This window comes from Crocuta crocuta, unplaced genomic scaffold, assembly GCF_008692635.1.
Source record: "Crocuta crocuta isolate KB4526 unplaced genomic scaffold, BGI_CrCroc_1.0 scaffold17, whole genome shotgun sequence".
Lineage (NCBI taxonomy): Eukaryota > Metazoa > Chordata > Mammalia > Carnivora > Hyaenidae > Crocuta > Crocuta crocuta.
Genome location: NW_027532041.1, coordinates 4,260,168 through 4,279,296, shown reverse-complemented (window position 1 = coordinate 4,279,296; position 19,129 = coordinate 4,260,168). Strand labels below are relative to the sequence as shown.

At 36.9% G+C, this 19,129-nt stretch overlaps 1 pseudogene across 1 annotated transcript; it reads left to right on the top strand.

The window, feature by feature from the left end:
- Positions 1–1,764: 1,764 nt before the first annotated feature.
- Positions 1,765–16,453, top strand: LOC144241691 (cytochrome c, testis-specific-like; annotated as a pseudogene). Its single transcript, XR_013338159.1, has 3 exons — positions 1,765–1,945; positions 5,495–5,671; positions 16,172–16,453. The product of XR_013338159.1 is annotated as a cytochrome c, testis-specific-like (transcript).
- The last annotated feature ends 2,676 nt before the right edge of the window (positions 16,454–19,129 follow it).

The following is a 19,129-nucleotide window of genomic DNA, read 5'->3' as shown; positions in this document are numbered from 1 at the left end:
TAAATATATTTAAAAAAAAAACCCCAAGAGATGATATTGTAACTTACTTTTGAAATGCAAGGAGAAAATAGTAAATTCTTGTCATTGTTTTCCAAACTTTTTCAAACTGTGATATAATTACAATATTTACTGATTATTGATATGTGTCTCCATACATTACATTTAAGTAAAAAATGTTTTGCCTTATTTGAAATTTTTAAATAGGTTTTACCACTGATATTTATTGGTAATAAAGGTCCAGAGTCTCCATTTTTCCCAGCTATAAGTCTACCAGCTACTGATAGTGTATTCATGCACCTAGCAAGGCATGTGGTAGGCACTCAAGAAACCATATTCTCCTTCTTCTGTTTTTAGTTTGCGTGTCCTTGCTTGAGTTTGAGAATGATATGTAACACCCAGTAGACTTGGTCATTTTCATTCAACTCGATGACATACATCTTTTAAATATGTTGATCATAGAACAAATTCATAGGTACCACTTAGAATAGTTTCATTCAACCATGTGGTAATTGTGGCTATTTAAATTAAAATAAAAATCCATTAAGTTAATTAAAATTAACTATAAATAAAATAATAAAAAAATGTAGTTACTCAGTTGCATTAACCACACTTGGAAGTACTCAAAGCTACTTGTGGCTAGTGGACAGTGCCCATGCAGAACATTTTAATCATGGCAAAAAAAAAAAAAGGTGTATTGGACAGGGCTCTGAAGAATAAGACTGTGGGTGAACCTCCCACTTATCTAATACACAAAATTTTCATTATTACAAGTACTTTGATTGTTGAAGGATTTAAAAATTATTTTAATATTCCTATTTCTCTGTCTCCTTACCACTCATGTCTCACTGAAGTAATTGTGTAACCACAGGTAAGCTACTTTCCCTTCTCACGTTTTCCTAAATACAATGTTGACTTTCACACCTTTCTGTTTTCAACACCTTCATCATCGTGTAGCTTTTTCAGTCCTTCCTTCTGTATTTCCCTTCCTGGCTCCTTCGGTTCTCATTCTCTTATTTCTATTCATACTTTGTTCTGCTTTTTTGGCAATTAGCAAACCACTTGCAACCTTGTTATCAGTTCTTATATTATTTTATTTTTAGAATGTAGCTCATTTATTTAACTTAAAAATATTTTTAATGTTTATTTTTGAGAGAGAGAGAAAGAGAGAGAGCGGGTGGGGGTGGGGGGTGGGGGAAGACTCAAAATCCCAAGCAGAAGCAGGCTCCAGGCTCTGAGCTGTAAGCGCAGAGCTCAATGAAGGGCTCAAATACACCAACCAGGAGATCATGACCTGAGCAGAAACTGGAGTCTTAACCAACTGAGCCACCCAGGTGCCCCTATAATGATTTAACTTTTAATGTATTTGTCTTGTCCCAGCTGAATTGTAACTCAGAAAATTGGAGCTGCAGTTCAGTTTTCGCCCAAAGTGCTTGGCACAGTGCCTTGCCCATAGTAAGCACTTGTTTTATTCTTTTGTTGATGCGATATGATTCCTGCAATCAAATGCTAATGGACCATTCATAAAACATTGAGTTCCTATTTCAAGCAAGAACGGGGACATACTGTCAATATACGTAGATAATTTAGCTCTTCGATTAAGCAAAAGTTAAACAAAAGATGGGCTTGGCGTTGCTGTGCTCAGAGGACTTCACTGTCTCATTTAGATTCAGCCAGTGACGGCACAGTAGGTACCAGTGTTGAGGCTCCCGCGAGAGTTGCTGCCTTGCGGAATATCAGAGCCAATCAGCAGTGGGACGGAGCCTAGCCTGCGATTGGCTGGCGTCCACCGGAAGCACATGCCCGCCGGGCCTTCTGCTCTGGTGTTTGAGGCGCTACTGGGGGACAGTCAGTTTCAAACGTGCAGCGCGGGTTCTGGCTCAGCAACGTGCTGAGTGACTGCCAAGCGTTCGCCAGGGAGACGGTAGGAGGAGTCACCGACCCTGTGGTAGGTATGGGACTGGCTGAGGAGGAGTGGGCCCAGCACTCAGCCTAGTGATCTGAACGCTCCCTAGTTATGGGCCGATGCGGTTTGGGCCAGGGTTCACCCAAAGAAGAGTATCCCACCGACCTGCTAGTAAGAGGATCTTCTTAGTCCTAGCTTGGTGGCGTCTAGGGCCTCTAAGTGCAACAACGTAAGACTATTTCTAGTGAGGGGCCTCTCTGCAGCTTCTATGATTTCTGTGCGGAACAGATTCTGAGCAGAGCCTTCCACCCACGTTTGGCAGAAGTCAGCCTCCAAATGAGCGTGGTGGCATGGAAGAGCCCAGACTGGCAGTTTGTAAAGCTGCATTCTTACTTCAGTTTAGGGATTCAGGCATGGCAGGTTCAAAGTGGGAAAGGCCGGAGACATCTGGGAGTAGGGGTGGGAGGAAGGATTCATAGACACGTAGTGATTTACCCAGGATCATTTCATTTTGATACATTTTACTGCGGTACTTTTCCTGCTACAGCAGGAGAATCCCAGTTTATCTTTTAGTCTGCGTAGTATTTATCCTCAAAATATTCTAATGAGTTCCACCTCCCACTTTATTTCTTCACTTATGTGGGTTTTGTAAATCTTGAAAGCTTTATGGGTGACTTGATTGTTCTTATCACATCCCTCTTTTTACGGGCAAAATTGGAAATGGCAAATACCAGATTTTAAAGTATTTTACTTACTCTTTAAGCATCTGCAATGTGTCACACATTTTGTACAACACAGTGTTGCTTAGATCATTCTTTAAAGGGAATTGTTTTCAAAAAAAATTTTTTTCAATGTTTTGTTTATTTCTGAGAGAGAAAAGAGAGAGAGAGACAGCGACAGGGTGAACAGGGGAGGGTCAGAGAGAGGGAGACACAGAATCCGAAACAGGCTCCAGGCTCTGAGCTGGCTGTCAGCACAGAGCCTGACGGGGAGGCTCAAACCCACAAACCGGGAGATCATGACCTGAGCCGAAGTCAGATGCTTAACCGACTGAGCCACCCAGTTGCCCCAGAGGAAATTGTTAAAAGAGATTTAAAATTGCTCTTCCTCTTACCTTCCACCATCTCTCCTTCTCACCAACTTGTGACTTCAAATAAGCCACTTAACTTCTGTCTGCCTCATTTTCCTCACCTGTGGAAATAGATTTAACAGTATCTATCTCACATGGCTGGTGTGAGGAATAAAAGTATTAATAATATATAAAGCATTTAGCTATGTCTGGCCCCCAGAAATATATATAAGAGTTTGTTACTCTATTCCTATTTATCATTATAATTACTTTATTCCTGGAAGAGTAATCATTTTCATACCGGGTGTCACATCTCTGCCAATTTCAGTAAAATTAGCATGTAACATTATAAAAGTTTCAGGTGTAGGGCATTATATTTCTTAACTAGAGTGCCAAATGATTATAGGCAAAATAGATTCCCTTAATATCCTTTCTAGTCTTCCCGCCCCTCCCCTACTACTGTTGTGGAATCTATTGGTTTTAAGGCACTTTGAAGGTACTCGCACACCAGTGATTAAAGATGGCAGCAGTGAATGTCTTAACTGTGGTAAATATTGGCAGTTTGAACGGTGACAACGGAATTTTTCTTATAAGTGACTTGCATGTGAAATCTATTTGAGGAAAGAATGTTTTTTTCCTTTTTAAGAAAAATGTCTGAATTCATGAATTATCAATAACATTTAATAAGTATAAGAATCAATCTGATTTTTCTATTTTATATAAAAATTGGAGGGGCACCTGGGTGGCTCAGTCGGTTAAGCAGTGGCCCTCAGCTCAGGTCATGATCTAATGGTTTGGAGGTTCGAGACCGAGCTCGGCGTCAGGCTCTGTGCTTACAGCTCAGAGCCTGGATCCTGCTTTGGATTCTGTGTCTCTCTCTCTGACCCTCCCTCACTTACACTCTGTCTCTCTGTCTCTCTGTCTCTCTCTCTCTAAAAGATAAAATAAACATTAAAAAAATTTAAACAATGGAAATGATTCTTTGCTAGTGCTTAGATGACATTTTGTATTTAAATGTTATGATCTTTATGATTATTGTGAATGCATTTTGTTAAAAGGCTGTAAGGTTTGTATTTGTGACTAAAGTTTTCTTCTCTATGGACCCTGTTCAAAGGCTCCCTGAATTCTGTACCTACAAAGACTTGATAGAACACATATAAGTAAAAATTGAATGCAGTGTTTTGAGTGAAGTTTAGAATTTAAAAGTAAGCTTCTCCTGGATAAGTGGGTTTTCTTACTCTGCTTTTTATCAGACCAAAAATGTTGATTAATAGCTTACTTGTTAGTTGACCCAAAGAAAATTTCTGTCTTCCCTTATGGTGTATTATTGACACTACTTTGGGTTTCCACATAGATTTAAAAAAATTAGGGAGAGACCAACTCTGCTGTATGGGAAGTACAAGCCTCCCTCTGATTAATAGCTAACTTTACATAAACAATACTGTATTTTTCAGCATCATAATGACACAGACATTTTCTATTTCTCAGTAGAGTTATAAAGGTGAACATGTGATTAAAACTGTACTGTCAGAGAGTTAGATTTTTTTCATGATTTCTATAATAGTAGCACTCATTTTGAACTCCATCCCCAACCTCCCCTGCACCCATTCTTCAAAGAACACTAAGAGCAGGTAAACAAAACCTGGGTGCTGCATTCATTAGCATTTCACACTATATTTTTTTCAATAAATTGAAATTATTTTAATTTTCACATAATTTTACTTGAAAGACGCATTTATTTAGTTATGCAACAAAATTTTGGATACTTTTAACCAGTATACCTTCCTACAAAATTTTATTGTATGTATCTATCACTGTATAATAAAATAAAATCTTCCCTACTTAACACTGTATATTTTCCACTGTATTAGTGTTAAACACATACAAATGCTGACTGAACTCAATATTACTTGATTGCTTTGAGATAATTTTCGGTCTAACATGGTAGATATGTTTATAGCTGAGAGTAAAGTAAATGAGAAGTTATGTGTTACATATAGCCTGCTGTGGCCTCATTCTTTTCTGTATGATTTTTAATTTTACAGGTTTATCTATTATTACAGGTATATAAGTGCTAATAACATTACATTTAAGCAACTTTCCATTTTGTTCTGTCCTTATTTTTAAACAAGGGGATACCAAATTAGAAATATATACTTTGCATCATTTTTTTGCACATGAACTTTTGGAAAGTGAAAAGAAAAAATGGAATATAATTGACCTAAATAAATCACTATACTTGTTTGAAGGCTGAAGTAAAACCCAAGCTTATACCATAGGATAATTTCTGAAGTAGCTATAGCTAGAAATTTAAAATAAACCTGATACATGAGATGATGTCTTTATAAAATTGGGTGCTATAATATATTTGTGTTTTTGAGCACTCAGACTTTAAAGAATGCATACTTTAAATTACCTTTTTAATGTCATTAGTATTCATTTCAAAGTGGTGGGATTTTTTTTTTCCATTTTTACAAATCTGATACATATATTTTGGTGTGTGGTTTAATGTTTCATTGCAGAACAGAATGGGAGATGCTGAAACAGGCAAGAAGATCTTTATTCACAAATGTGCTCAGTGCCACATAGTGGAAAAAGGTGGAAAACACAAGACTGGTCCAAACCTCTGAGGCCTTTTTTGGATGGAAAAACAGGACAAGCACCAGGATTTTCTTTTTCCGATGCTAACAAAAACAAAGGTAAAAACTAGGCAATTGTGGGAGAGAACTAGAAACTTTATAGCAAAGAAAAAAGCACATGATTTGATATTAGAATAATTCTGTAGTTTGCAGCATTAAAAATGAAATCCTCATGTTTATATTACTGAAATATTGGTTTATATCATTAGATCTATGTTTACTTAACTGGTTTCTTTTTGATTATAGGAATTAACAATTCTCTGTGGCCCAGGTTTTTACCTATACAAGATATTTCGTTTTATGCAGTACATCCATGTTGAAAATCATAAACTAAATTAAAAAGATCAAATCATATTTTAATGGAATAATGGTAGTTTTCTGTTTGTAGTAGTGATTCTTGGCAGAGTGGGGGGATATTATAAAATAGTTTGAAAAAGTATATTCGTTGATTTCTTTGTCGGTGGAAAGTGGGTGGATGGCAGTTAAAATGAGAAAGCATTTTTGAGTTTAAATTAAAAACGGTTGGAAAAGACTAAAATATCTTTGCAAAGAAATTTATTACTTCCAGATATATGTATACATACATACATATCATTAGCATTCACCTCAACAATAGGGTATAACTCTAAATAGACTGTAGGTCTATTTTGAACTGTTCTTGGAGGCCTTGCATTTCTTACTGGCCCAAATTTTAGATCACTACAACACTACTGTAACATACACATACACGTACACTACACTAACATAACATTAGCCATTTTAATTAATAAATTTATTTTTACTTTAGATAGAGCGTGCACAAGCCAGGGAGAGAGGCAGAGGGCGAGACAGAGAATCTTAAGCAGGCTCCACGCTCAGCACAGAGCCTGACACCAGGCTAGAGCCCATGACGCTGGGATCACGACCTTAGCCAACATCAGGAGTCAAATGCTCGACCAGCTGAGCCACCCAGGTACCCAACATTAGCCAGGTGCCCAACATTAGCCATTTAATTAATTAACTAACTAATTTACTTATGTTTGCTTATTTTTGAGAGAGAGGGAGAGAGAGCATGAGTGCGGAGGGGCAGAGAGGGAGAGAGACAGAGGATCCAAGGTGGGCTCTGTGCTGACAGCAGTGAGCCAGATGCAGGGCTCAGACTTACAAACCTTGAGATCATAACCTGGGCTGAAATAGGACATTTAACCCACTGAGCCACCAGGAGCCCCAACATTAGCCATTTTAAAGTGTACAAGACAGTAACATTTAGGGTATTCACAATATTGTATTATCAACATCTCTTTGTAGTTTCAAAACTTTTTCATTATCCCACAAGAACTACTGTACCCATCAAATAATTATTCCCCATTTCTGCCCACCCTTAGTCCCTTGAACCTCTAATCTGCCTCCTGTTTGTATGGATTTGCCTATTCTGCATAGTCTTTTTTTTTTTTTTTTAACTGTGTGATAGATGTTTACTATTCTTCATATTCTTAAAAAAGAATCATAAAATACGACCTTTTGTGTCTGGCTTCTTTCACTTGGCATAATGTTTTCAAGGTTCATTGAAGTCATAGCATGTATCAGTACTTCATTTCTTTTTATGGCTAATCATATTCCGTTGAATGTACATATCTCGATTTGTTTATCCATATATCAGTTGATGAATATTTGGATTGTTCCCACTTTTTGCCTGTTGTGAATAGTGCTGCTATGAATATTTGTGAATAAGCATTTGTTTGAGTCCCTGTTTTCAGTTCCTTTGGAGATATATATATCTCCTGGGTCATTTGTTACATGCATATTTAACTTTTTGAGGAAAAATCAAATTGTTTTCCACAGTAGCTTTGCCATTTTACATTCCCATCAGTAACGTAGGATTCCTGTTTCTCTACATCCTCTCCAATCCTTGTTCTTTTCTTTTCTTTTTAATATTGCCATCCTAGTGGGTGTGAAGTGGTATCTCAAAATTTTTCTTTGCATTTTGTTAATGAGCGATGATGTTGAACATGTTTTAATGTGCTTTGTTAAAAAAAAAAAGAAAACCAAAGACCCAAAATGGAGTCACGTGTGCTAGGCACAGGACACCAAACTGTAGTTTAATACCTAACCTAATTGTAGTTTCAACCTTTCCCAGGAATGTAATCTTAACCAGTTAGTCTGGAATTTCCCGGTGAGCACTGGTAAGGTAATCCATCTAGTGAGACCCATTTGTTCCCCAAAAGGAGGTGACCTTGCCTGAAATAATTCTTCCTTGTTGTTGTTATGACTTCCTTTTCCCTTTTTATTGCCCTTTGGAACTCCTTTGTACATGCTGCCTGTCATGAATCATTGAATAAACCCAATTTGATCCTTTAATTCATTCAGCTAAAGTTTTTTTATTTAACAACTTATTGACCATTTGTATGTTTGGGAAAATGTCTATTCATGTCCTCTGCCTATTTTTTATTTGAATTTCTTTGTCTTTTTTGTTAAGAGTTCTTTATGTATTCTGGACACTAAAACCTTCATCAAATATGTGATTTTCAAATATTTTCTCTTATTCTGTAGTTTGTCTTCATTTGCTTGATAATTTCCTTTGAGGCACAGAAGTTTTTAATTTGTATAAAGTTCATTTATCTATTTTTTTGTTGATTTTTTTCTTGGTACCAAATCTAAGAATCTGTCACCAAATCTAAGGTCCTAAAGATTTACCCCTATGTATTCTTCAAATACCTTTATAGTTTTGGCTCTTAAATTTAGGTTGTTGGCCCATAATCATTTGATTTTTGATAGTGAGGAGATAGTTCAACTTCATTCTCTTTTCATGTGGTTATCTAGTTATCCTAACTCCACTTCTTTTTTTTTTTAATTTTTTTAATGTTTTATTTATTTCTAGGAGAGAGAGAGAGACAGAGTGAGCAGGGGAGGGTCATAGAGAGAGGGAGTCACAGACTCTGAAACAGGCTCTAGGCTCCGAGCTGGCAGTCAGCACAGAGCCCGACACAGGGCTCGAACCCACAAACCGCGAGATCATGACCTAAGCGAAAGTTGGACGCTTAACTGACTAAGCCACCCAGGCGCCCCCCCAACTCCACTCTTGAAAAGATAGTTATTTCCCCAGTTGAATGGTCTTGATACCTTTAGTGAAAAACAGATTGGCCATATATATTGGGGTTTACTTCTGCATATTCAATTTTATTTTTATTACTGTAGTTTCATAGTAAGTTTGGAAATTAGGAAGTGTGAGCCCTCCAGCTGTGTTTTTCTTTTTCAATATTATTTTAACTATTCAGGGCCCCTTGTAATTCTGCAAATTTGAGGATCACCTTCCTCATTTCTGCAAAAACACCTTTGGAATTTTGATAGGGATTGCATTGTATCAGTAGATTGTTTTGGAGAGTATTGCCACTTTAGCCACACTGATGTTCCAATCTATGAACATGGAATGACTTTCCATTTATTTAGATCTCCTTTAATTTCTTTCAGCAATGTTTTGTAATTTTCAGTGTACGAGTCTTTAACTTCCTGGGTTACATTTTTCCTAAGTATTTTATTATTTTAGAAACTATTATAAATAAAATTGTTTTCTTAATTTCCTTTTTGAATTGTTCATTGCTTGTATATAGAACACAACTGATCTTTGTGTGTTGACCTTGCACCTGCTTTACTGAATTTGTTAGTCTAGTAGATTTTTTGTGGCTCCTTTGGGATTTTTTTAATGTACAGAATCTTATCATTTGTGAATAGAAGTGGTTTTACTTCTTCCTTTCCAATTTGGATGGCTATTATTTCTTATTTTTCCCTAATTGCTCTGGCTAGGACTTCTAGTAGAACTGATGAAAATGTTCCTGACCTTAGAGAGAATGTTTTCAGTTTTTCACCTTGGATATGATATTAGCTGGGGGATTCCAGAAATCCCTGTTTTCATGTTAAGCAAGTTACATTTTATTCTTAGTTTATGGAGTGTTTTATGTCATAAAAGAATATTAGAATTTGTCAAAAATTTTTTCTACATGTATTGAAATAATCATGTATTCTTTTTCCTTTTGCTCTATTAATCTGTTATGTTAAGGTAATTTATTTTCTTATATTGAATCATCCTTGCATTTCTGGAATATATCCCATCTGGTCATAGTATAGAATTCTTTTACTGTGAGTTAGATTTAGTTTGCTAGTATTTTGTTGAGGATTTTTGCATTTATAGTGATAAGAGTTACTGGTTTCTAGTTTCTTGTGGTGTCTTTGTCTGGCTTTGGTGTTTGGAGAAGTTTAAAATGCAGATTATTGCAACTCTTCATACATGATTTGAATTTGGTATTTTAAAATTTCTTAATGGGTTTTATAGTACTTGTATAGTGCTTATTTGATTGAGCTTTGTGGCTATATTATAAGAGAAGGGTTTAAAAAGAGGAGTTGGCATTTTGTGCACTATTTTTTTTTTATTTTTATTTTTTAACGTTTATTTATTTTTGAGAGAGAGACAGAACATGAGTGGGAGAGGGGCAGGGAAAGAGGACCCAGAATCTGAAGCAGGCTCCAGGCTCTGAGCTGTCAGCAAAGAGCCTGATGCGGGGCTCGAACTCACAAGCTGTGAGATCATGACCTGAGCTGAAGTTGGATGCTTAGCCGACTGACCCACCCAGGCACCCCATGTGCACTATTTTTTTTTTTTTTTTTGAGTTCACATGTAATAGCTTGCATTTTGTCAAAAGAGGGATTCTGTTTATTTTAGCCTGTGTTAATATTTCTAGTAAGGTAGTGTTTGAGGTTGGTCTTGGCCTATCCATAGTGATGTTATTGACTAGGAATGCCTGGTGACACTCACCTGGGCCCATGCTACTTGCAGTGAGCCCCTGTAGACATCTCCCCAACCAGAGTTGGTGATGTGGCTGGACCAGGCCTTGTAGTTCTTATTATGATGGCAAGACACACCTCAGCAACAACCATCCGGGAACTTTGAAAAGAGAAGAGTTAGTACTCACAAGTCCTGGAGGTTACATGGCATGCCTGGGACCACACAGTGAGGTTGAGAGGAGAGAGAGCAAGAGAGACAGAGCCAGAGCATCTAGTGAGCAGGTCTGGTGTTCTGCTTTTATTGGAGTTAAGGGTGGGGTACCTAGGCTTTTGCAGGTTCATTCTTTATTGGTGAATTTAAAACATTAAGGGTGGGAATTAAAGCATGGGAAGGGAAAAATAAGCAGTCCTCAAAAGCAGTTATCTAAGTCTACCAGAGCTTTTTTAAAAAGGGGGTTAACTTCATGGGTGGGGAACCCTGGCTCTTTATGTAGTTCTTGTAGCTGGCAATGTGTATATTCAAACTGGATGTCTTTGCAGTGGATGCCATGGCAAACAAAAGTTTAATGTCAGGCATTTATATCATAGTCAAAAAAGCCAGTTGTCAGTTCTTACATTACAGATATGTGAGATACAGTGAAGTTTTTGTTATCTAGAATATTGGGAAAAAGGACCTATGGATAGTCAAAAATGGTTTGGTTAAAACAAAATTAGCACATGCAGGGTTTTCACAGCTATTTTTGGTGAAAATAAAATTTTTTTTTTGTCTTTCTGAAATGCTGAGAGCAATATAGTTTAGTAGGATGAAAAGCTAGCAAAACCTTTGGTCTCCAGACTTCTCTTGGGTTTCCAAGCAAACCAGGGTCAAGTGGGATGGGGGGGTGTATGGTAAACATTTGAGGACTGTATTAGTTTCTTAGGGGTGCTGTAACAAAGTACATAAATTGAGTGGCTTAAAATAGCAGAAATTTATGGTCTCACGGGTCTGGAGGCTAGAAGTACAAAATCAAGGTGTTGGCAGGGCCATACTCTCTCTGAAACCTGTAGAATAATACTTCCTTGCTTCTTCCTAGTTTCTGGAATTTGTCAGTTATTTGGTGTTTTGGACCTACAGCTGCATAACTCCAGTATCTGTCATTTCATGATCCCTGTGTGTCTACACATGTGTGTCTTCACATGGCTGTCTTATAAGGGTACCAATCATATTAGATTGGGAGCCCATCCTACTGCAGTATGACCTCATTTCAGCTTAACTAATCACAACTGCAGTGATCCTATTCCCAAACAAATCCATATTCTGAGGTAGTAGGGGTTAGGACCTCAAAATATCTTTACTCAGGGAATATCCATAAGAAAGGACCATATAGACATATAAAATAAATACCTAGATAATTGATAAAACACTTATATTAAAACAAAATGGAATAAAAGTTAATCTTTGGTCAAGGGCGCGTTAGTATCTTTTTAAACATCAATGTAATTGTTATTAACACAATATTATTGTGTTTGTATGTGCAAAAATGCTGGTTAATAGGTATTCTATAGTAAAGAATTTGTCTGGTCTTTGTCCCAGGTACCTAGATGGGAATCTATAAAACCTTACAATTTCCGAAGTGATAGGAGTGTTTCTTTTATTCAAGTTTGGGCCCTAGGACCACCACCTGAGTTTATGCTAATGAGATGACTTATGGTAGTCTCTTAGATAGTTACTGGATGGGGGTGGCCAAGCTTGAAAGACCAGCTATTCAATTAGAGAGTTGGAGCTTTGGGCTAGGTGATATCAGTCCAACCTCCAGGGGTAGGGGATAGCTGCTGCAGATTGAGTTCTGTCACATGGCTAATCATTCAATAGGTACTCTTTTTTTGTTTTTTAATGTTTATTTATTTTAAGAGAGAGACAGAGAGGGAAGGAGAGTGAGCACGGGAGACGGAGAAAGAGAGGGAGAGGGAGAGGGAGAGGGAGAGAGAGAGGAAATATCCCAATTAGGCCCTGCACTGTCAGAGTGGAGCTTGATCTGGAGGTTGATCCCACAAACCATGAGATCATGAAATCAAGAGTTAGACACTCAACTGACTGAGCCACCCAAGGACCCCTCAATAAGTATTCCTATGTAATAAAATCCCAATAAAAGCTCTGGATACTTTAATTGGAAGCTCTGGTTGAGCTTCTTGGTTGGTGAGCACAACAATACTAGAAGAATGATGAGTCTTGATTCCCCTGGGACAGGACCCAGAAGTCCTGTGTTTGAGACATTCCCAGACTTCATCATATGGATCTCTTTATCTTGCTGGTCCTGATTTGTATTCTTTATATTAAAACTGTAATTAAACGTATAGTGTTTTTCTGAGTTCTGGAAAATTGTTCTAGCAAGTTAATCAAACTTGAGAGGATCCTGAGAACCCTCTAGTTGATAGCCAGTTGGTTAGAATTTGGGGTAGCCTGGGACCCCAAACTTGCAGCTGGTGTCTGAAGTGAGGGCAGAATTTCTGTGGACTCTAGAGTCAGTTTTAATTCCAGGTAATTAGTGTCAGAGTTGAATTGCATTTATTGCAATAGAATTTCTCATTGATAGACTATTGGATAAATCAGTCTGAAACTTGGGTTTATTATTTGAATTATGTGGTTCTTTCATTTTTAAAGTCACATTTTTCTATAGTGACTTCATTTTATTATTTTATTATCACCCACATTATAAGAGCACTCAACATTTGAGTCCTAACTTGTAAACTAGTTATAAATAACCTAATATTTATTTCTTTAGCTGCCAATATTTTGAGGGTTTTATTACTTGTTAGCATTGATTAGAAATAAAATTAAAACCTATTACAAATATATCTCTTACTATAGATTGTTGTCAAGGATGAAAAGCTATGTAGAAGGTTTGGCTTTAACATTATTTAGGAATTAGAAATAAAATTTCCCCAAATCAGATCAGTTAACTAATAATTGTGACTTATTTGCAGATATAGTATTGCTATTTGTTCTACTGTTTACGTAAGAATAATAAGTAGCAGAATGAAATTGGTTTCCTATATTACACCACTAATAAAAATTAACTTCAAATGGATAAAAAACTTAATATAAGTCTTAAAATTGTAAAACTCCTAGAAGGGAACATAGGGAAAAATCTTCTTGACATTGGTCTTTGTAATGATCTTCTGGATACGACACCAAAAGTACAAACAACAAGAAGAACAGTCATTAAGTGGGACTACATCAAACTAAAAAGCTTCTACAAGGTGAAAGAAACAGTCAACAAAATGAACAGCCTATGTAATGGAAGAAAGTATTTGTAAATTGTATGTCTGATAAAGGATTGATATTCAAAATCTATAAAGAACTGATGCAAATCAATAGTGAAAAAACAAGCAACCCAAATAAAAAATGGGTGGAGGAACTGAATACACATTTTCCCAAAGAAGACATATATGAGATCTGGCAATCTCATCTCTTGGTATGTATCCAAGGAAATGAAAGCAGGATCTGGCAGAGATATCTGCACCCCATGTTCATTGCAGCATTATTCACAATAGCCAAGCTATGGAAACAACCTAGGTGTTTATCAACAGATGAATGGAAAAAGAAGATTGTGGAAAATATGTACATTAGAATATTCAGCCATGAGAAAGAAAAAAATCCTGCCATTTGCAAAAGCTTAGATGAACCTTGACAGCATTATGCTGATTGAAATAAGTTTGAGGAAAAAATACTGTGTAATATCAATTATATGTGGAATCTTAAAAAGATTTTAAGTTTTAGGAGTTTTAGGAAGTTTTTAGGAAGCTGGCAGAGTGGGAGGATCCTGAGCTCACCTCATCCCAAGGATAAACAGAGATAACAGCTACATCTATGCAGATAACTCTGAAAACAATGTGAAGATTGGCAGAACAGACCTTACACAGCTAATCATAGAGAGAAGGCCACATCAAAAGGATGAGAGGAGTGGAAACACAATTGAGAACTAACCCCCCAGCACACAATGGGAAGGATATCACAAACACAGAGAAGTGAGAGGACCAGACTCCACACCATGCACCCCTGGCACAGGGGACTTGAACTGGAAGACACATCCCCATAATATCTGGCTTTGAAAATCAGTGGGGGTTAACTCCAGGAGCTTCATCTTCCACAAAAATATTTAAAATATAAAATAATCAGAGCTGAAGAATTCAACAATTGAAATAAAAAAATACACCAGAGGGAATCAAGAGCAGATTAGAGGAGGCAAAGGAACTATCAGCCATGTGGAAGACAGGGTAAGGAAAGCCACTAAGCTAAACAGCAAAAAGGTAAAAGAATAATAAAAGATGAGAATGGGTTAAAAGACATTTGCAACATCATCAAGCATAATCACATTCACAATATAGAGACTGCAGAAGGAGGAGCGAGAAAGGGGCAGAAAACTATTTGAAGAAATAATAGCTGAAAACTTTCCTAACCTGTGAAAGGAAACAGGCATCCAGATTCAAGAAGCACAGAGAGTCCTTAACAAAAAATAATTAAAATGGGAAGTTTTGATAAAGAGAGAATTTTAAAAGCAGCAAAAGAAAAGAAAACAGTTACATATAAGGGAAACCCCATAAGGCCATCAGCTGATTTTTTTCAGCAGAAACTTTTTAGGCCAGAAAGGACTGGCATGATGTATTCAAAATGCTGGGCAGAAAAAAACTACAACCAAGAATATTTTACCCAGTAAGATTATCTTTCAGAACAGAAGGAGAGAGTTTCCCAGGGTATGTCTGTTTTCTTCTTTAATCCTAGCTTCCCTGAGCCTTCATGGTGTCAGATTGAATTTAGGGAGATTTTCACAGCCAGCTTCATAGTCAGAGGACTATGACTTACCCCTTAGGATTTGCCACCTACTTTGGAGAACTCTTCTTTTGAGAACATTAGTGACAGGTGTCCTCCTACTCCATCCAGGTTTTATATTTTTGGTAGTCTTCTAATTATATCAAGTTTAATAAATTTTATCAAAAGTGGAGTTAGTATTTCTGTTCCTCTTTGTTCATATTGTTTTAGACTAGTTTTAGAAAGGAAAAAAAGAAGAGACAGCCTTTCTCATGATAAAACTGGATTCCTGAAATCATAGGTTTTAAAAAAAAAATTTATGTTTTTATTTTACTTTGAGAGAGAGTGTGTGGGGGAGGAGCAGAGAGAGAGGGAGACACAGAATCGGAAGCAATCTCCAAGCTCTGAGCTGTCGGCACAGCGCCCAATGTAGGGCTTGAACCCACAGACCATGAGATCATGATCTGAGCCTAAGCCAGATGCCCAATCGACTAAGCAACCCAGGCGCCCCTGAAATCATAGATTTTTGATAGATATCCAGACAGAGGCAAATTGGTATGATTGAAAGAAAAAACAGGAAAATATGAGTTAGCAGTCAGATTCTTGACTCTAAAGAGTCTGTATCTTAGGACAAGTTATTCTCCTGTCTTTGGGTAATTTACTCATTGGCAAAACAAAGGGTTGGGTTAAATTCTAAGATCTCTTCTAGAAGGAACTCTGATTCTAGGAGGATAGGGTACTGCTTAGTCCAACATATCTGGGGTTGAAAGTTTATTTGTGTGCCTTGGGCCATGCTAAACAGCATGTAAGTATTAGATTTCTATAGGGAACCTGAAGAGTAGAGCACCAAAGACTAACTTTGGAATTTTCTTATAGATCAGAAACTGTATTCTCAATTGTAATAGTCTTCCTATTGAATCCAAGAATAATCTTCTGTTCAGATATGTGGGTCACATCGGAAAGTAAGCCTTACAAATGTAACTGCACAAACTTAAAACTTACTTTTGCCTTTGTAGGTATTATCTGGGGAGAGGAAACTCTGATGGAATATTTGGAGAACCCAAAGAAATATATTCCTGGAACTAAAATGGTCTTTGTTGGTCTTAAAAAGAAGAGTGAGAGAGAAGATCTTATTCAATATTTGAAACAGGCAGCATCTTTGTGAAGTGCTCTTGTACCTTAAAAATATTAGTTATAAGCCAACATTTTCCAGTTTCAGATATTGCATGTTTAGAGAAGTCATATTTGATCTTTTTTGATCAGACTGTAGTAAGTTTAACATTTAAAAATAAAAGTTGAAATTTTTGATTGCGGGTAATCTACTGATCAAACGGCCTTCAGAGTCAGAACTGACTTTTGTCTGCTCACTAGGGATACAGATAAAGCCAGCATGAGGAGGAGAGGGAAGAGAACTGAAATCAATTGTGCTTCAGTCGTCTCTGTGTGCACAAAATATTTTATAAGCCTGGCAACTGCTATTGATGATGGAGATAATTTCCACATACTTATTTCTCTATTATTTAAATGTAAATGTAGCAGACATTAGCTTCAGTTTCCCTTAAGCTATGTTTGGTTATGTGTTTGCTTTTTATTATAACTGTATTATATTTATAGCTATAACTTTGTTTTAAGTAACTTTAAGAAAAAAGTAACTTGGCAATTATTTGTATTTCAGATGGAATAGACGGAACTCTTCAGAAAGCAGGGAATATTGTTAGTTGCTTTGTTCTTAAATTTTTTATACTAGCGAGTAAAGTGCTTGCCAGATGAAAACCTCTAGTCAGTGATTCTTGTGGAAAACAACATACCATTTAGTTTTCAAGAAGAGTAATTTTTTAAATTGAGCCCTTGTGTCCCACATGATGTTGTGTATAATACAGCATGATTTTGAGAGTTATTTGCTTATTTTCCTTCATTGTCATATTCTACTAAAATATTAACATGGGGAAAATTTAGAATTAAATTTCCTTCTCTATATTTTCTCACTCAATGATCATTACCATCAGCTTGTGAGTTTGAAATCACAGTTTTGGGCAGTTCTTCAGTTTGAATTCCTCGTTCTCCACAAAGTGGAGACTCATTTTAAGCACAGAATAATATGGTAGTAGAGGCAGGTGTGACTGGGGCACCACTGTAAGGGGTGGGGTGTTGCATAAGGGCACAAGAGCTGATGACAGGCACTAAGAAGGCAGAGGAAGGAGTGCAGAAAGGGGCACTATTTATAAAATTGGGGGGGGCAGACCTCTCACTTTCAGTGTATTTTATTTGCAGAACCATTTGTTTCTGTTTACCCAAAGTCATAAGTTCATTATGTTTATTACCTGATGTTCAAGTAATTGTAGGTGACAATTTTCCCAAGTATTTGACCCCTATGTAACATGGGTCACCTTTTTCTGGCTGCAAATAACAGTTTAGTTTCCATGCCACCCACTCTCTGGTGCTGAAGATAGGACTAGAGTAGCAGCCTACTTCTAGGTCTGGCTTTCTGTATTAGCTAATTTGCCATTGTAACAGAATCTTATGGGCTTGCAACAACGAAATATGTATTTCTCAGTCACAGGACATGTAGCCTGTGGTCAGCTGTGGCTTCCTTCTAAGTGTCCTCACATTCTGGGACCCAGGTTAAAGGGAAGTACCTATATGGGACATTCCCATTCTTGTGACAAAGGGAAAGATCTAAAGCCTTGGAAGAAGCTTCTTCATAAAGCTTCTGCTCAGCTGTGGCATATGTTATTTGTACTTACATTCCAATGACCAAAACATGTTAAGTGGCCAAGCCCAAAGCCAGTGAGGTGAGGAGGTACACTCTTCCTGCAGGAGGAATGTCAAGTCACATAACAGGAGCATGTCATCCTGTTAGAAGGAAGACGGTAGTGAGTAATGGCAAACAAGATACCACCTGGCATAAACACGTGGAAGCATTTGCTTTGCTTGTATTTGCACTTCAGACAGTTGCTCTGTTGGCCCAGCCTTTTTGCTCTTTTATTTACCTGTTGCCTGGACCAATCACACCCTTGGTGCTAGCTTTGCTCTATTTTTTAAAATTTATTTTTATTGAAGTATAATTGACACATACTGTCAGTTTCAGAAGCAAAGCACAATGATTTGACTATATGTATGTTCTGCAGAATGATCACTATAGTAAGTCTAGTTAATATCCATCATCATACGTAGTTACAAATTTTTTGTGTGTGATGGTAAGTAAATTTACTCTCTCAACAACTTCCAATTGTACAACACAGTATTATTAACTATAGTCACCATACTATACATATCATCCCCATGCCTTATTTTAAAACTGGAAGTTTGTACCTTTTGACCTGGTTCATACATTCCCCTTGCTTCTGGCAACCACCAACCTTTTCCCTGCATCTATGAGCTTGGTGTTTTTGGTTTTGTTTTTTTGTTTTTTTAAGATTCCACATATAAGTGAGATCATACTGTCATTGTCTGATTTATTTCAGTTAGCATAATGCCCTCAAGGTCCATCCATGTTGTTGCAAATTTTTTAAGGAACCTCCATACTGTTTTCCATAGTGGCTATACTAATTTACATTCCCACCAGCAGTGCACAAGAGTTCCCTTTTCTTCACATCCTTGCCAGTGTTTATTATTTCTTGTCTTTTTGATAATAGCCATTCTGATAAGTATGAGGTGATATCTAATTATGGTTTTAAATTGCATTTCCTTGATGATTAATGATACTGAACACCTTTTCATGTACCTGTTGGCTATCTGTATGTCTTCTTTGGAAAAAATATCTTCTGCCCATTTTTAAAAATTGGATTGCTTGTGGTTTTTTTGTTTTTTTTTGTTTTTTTTTTTCTATTGAGTTCTAGGAATCCTTTGTAAATTTTGATTATTAGCTCTCTATTGGTTATATGAATTGTTCTCCCACTCAGTAAGTTGGTTTTTCATTTTCTTGATGCTTCTTTTGCTGTGCAGAAGTTCTTTAGTTTGTTATAGTCCTACTT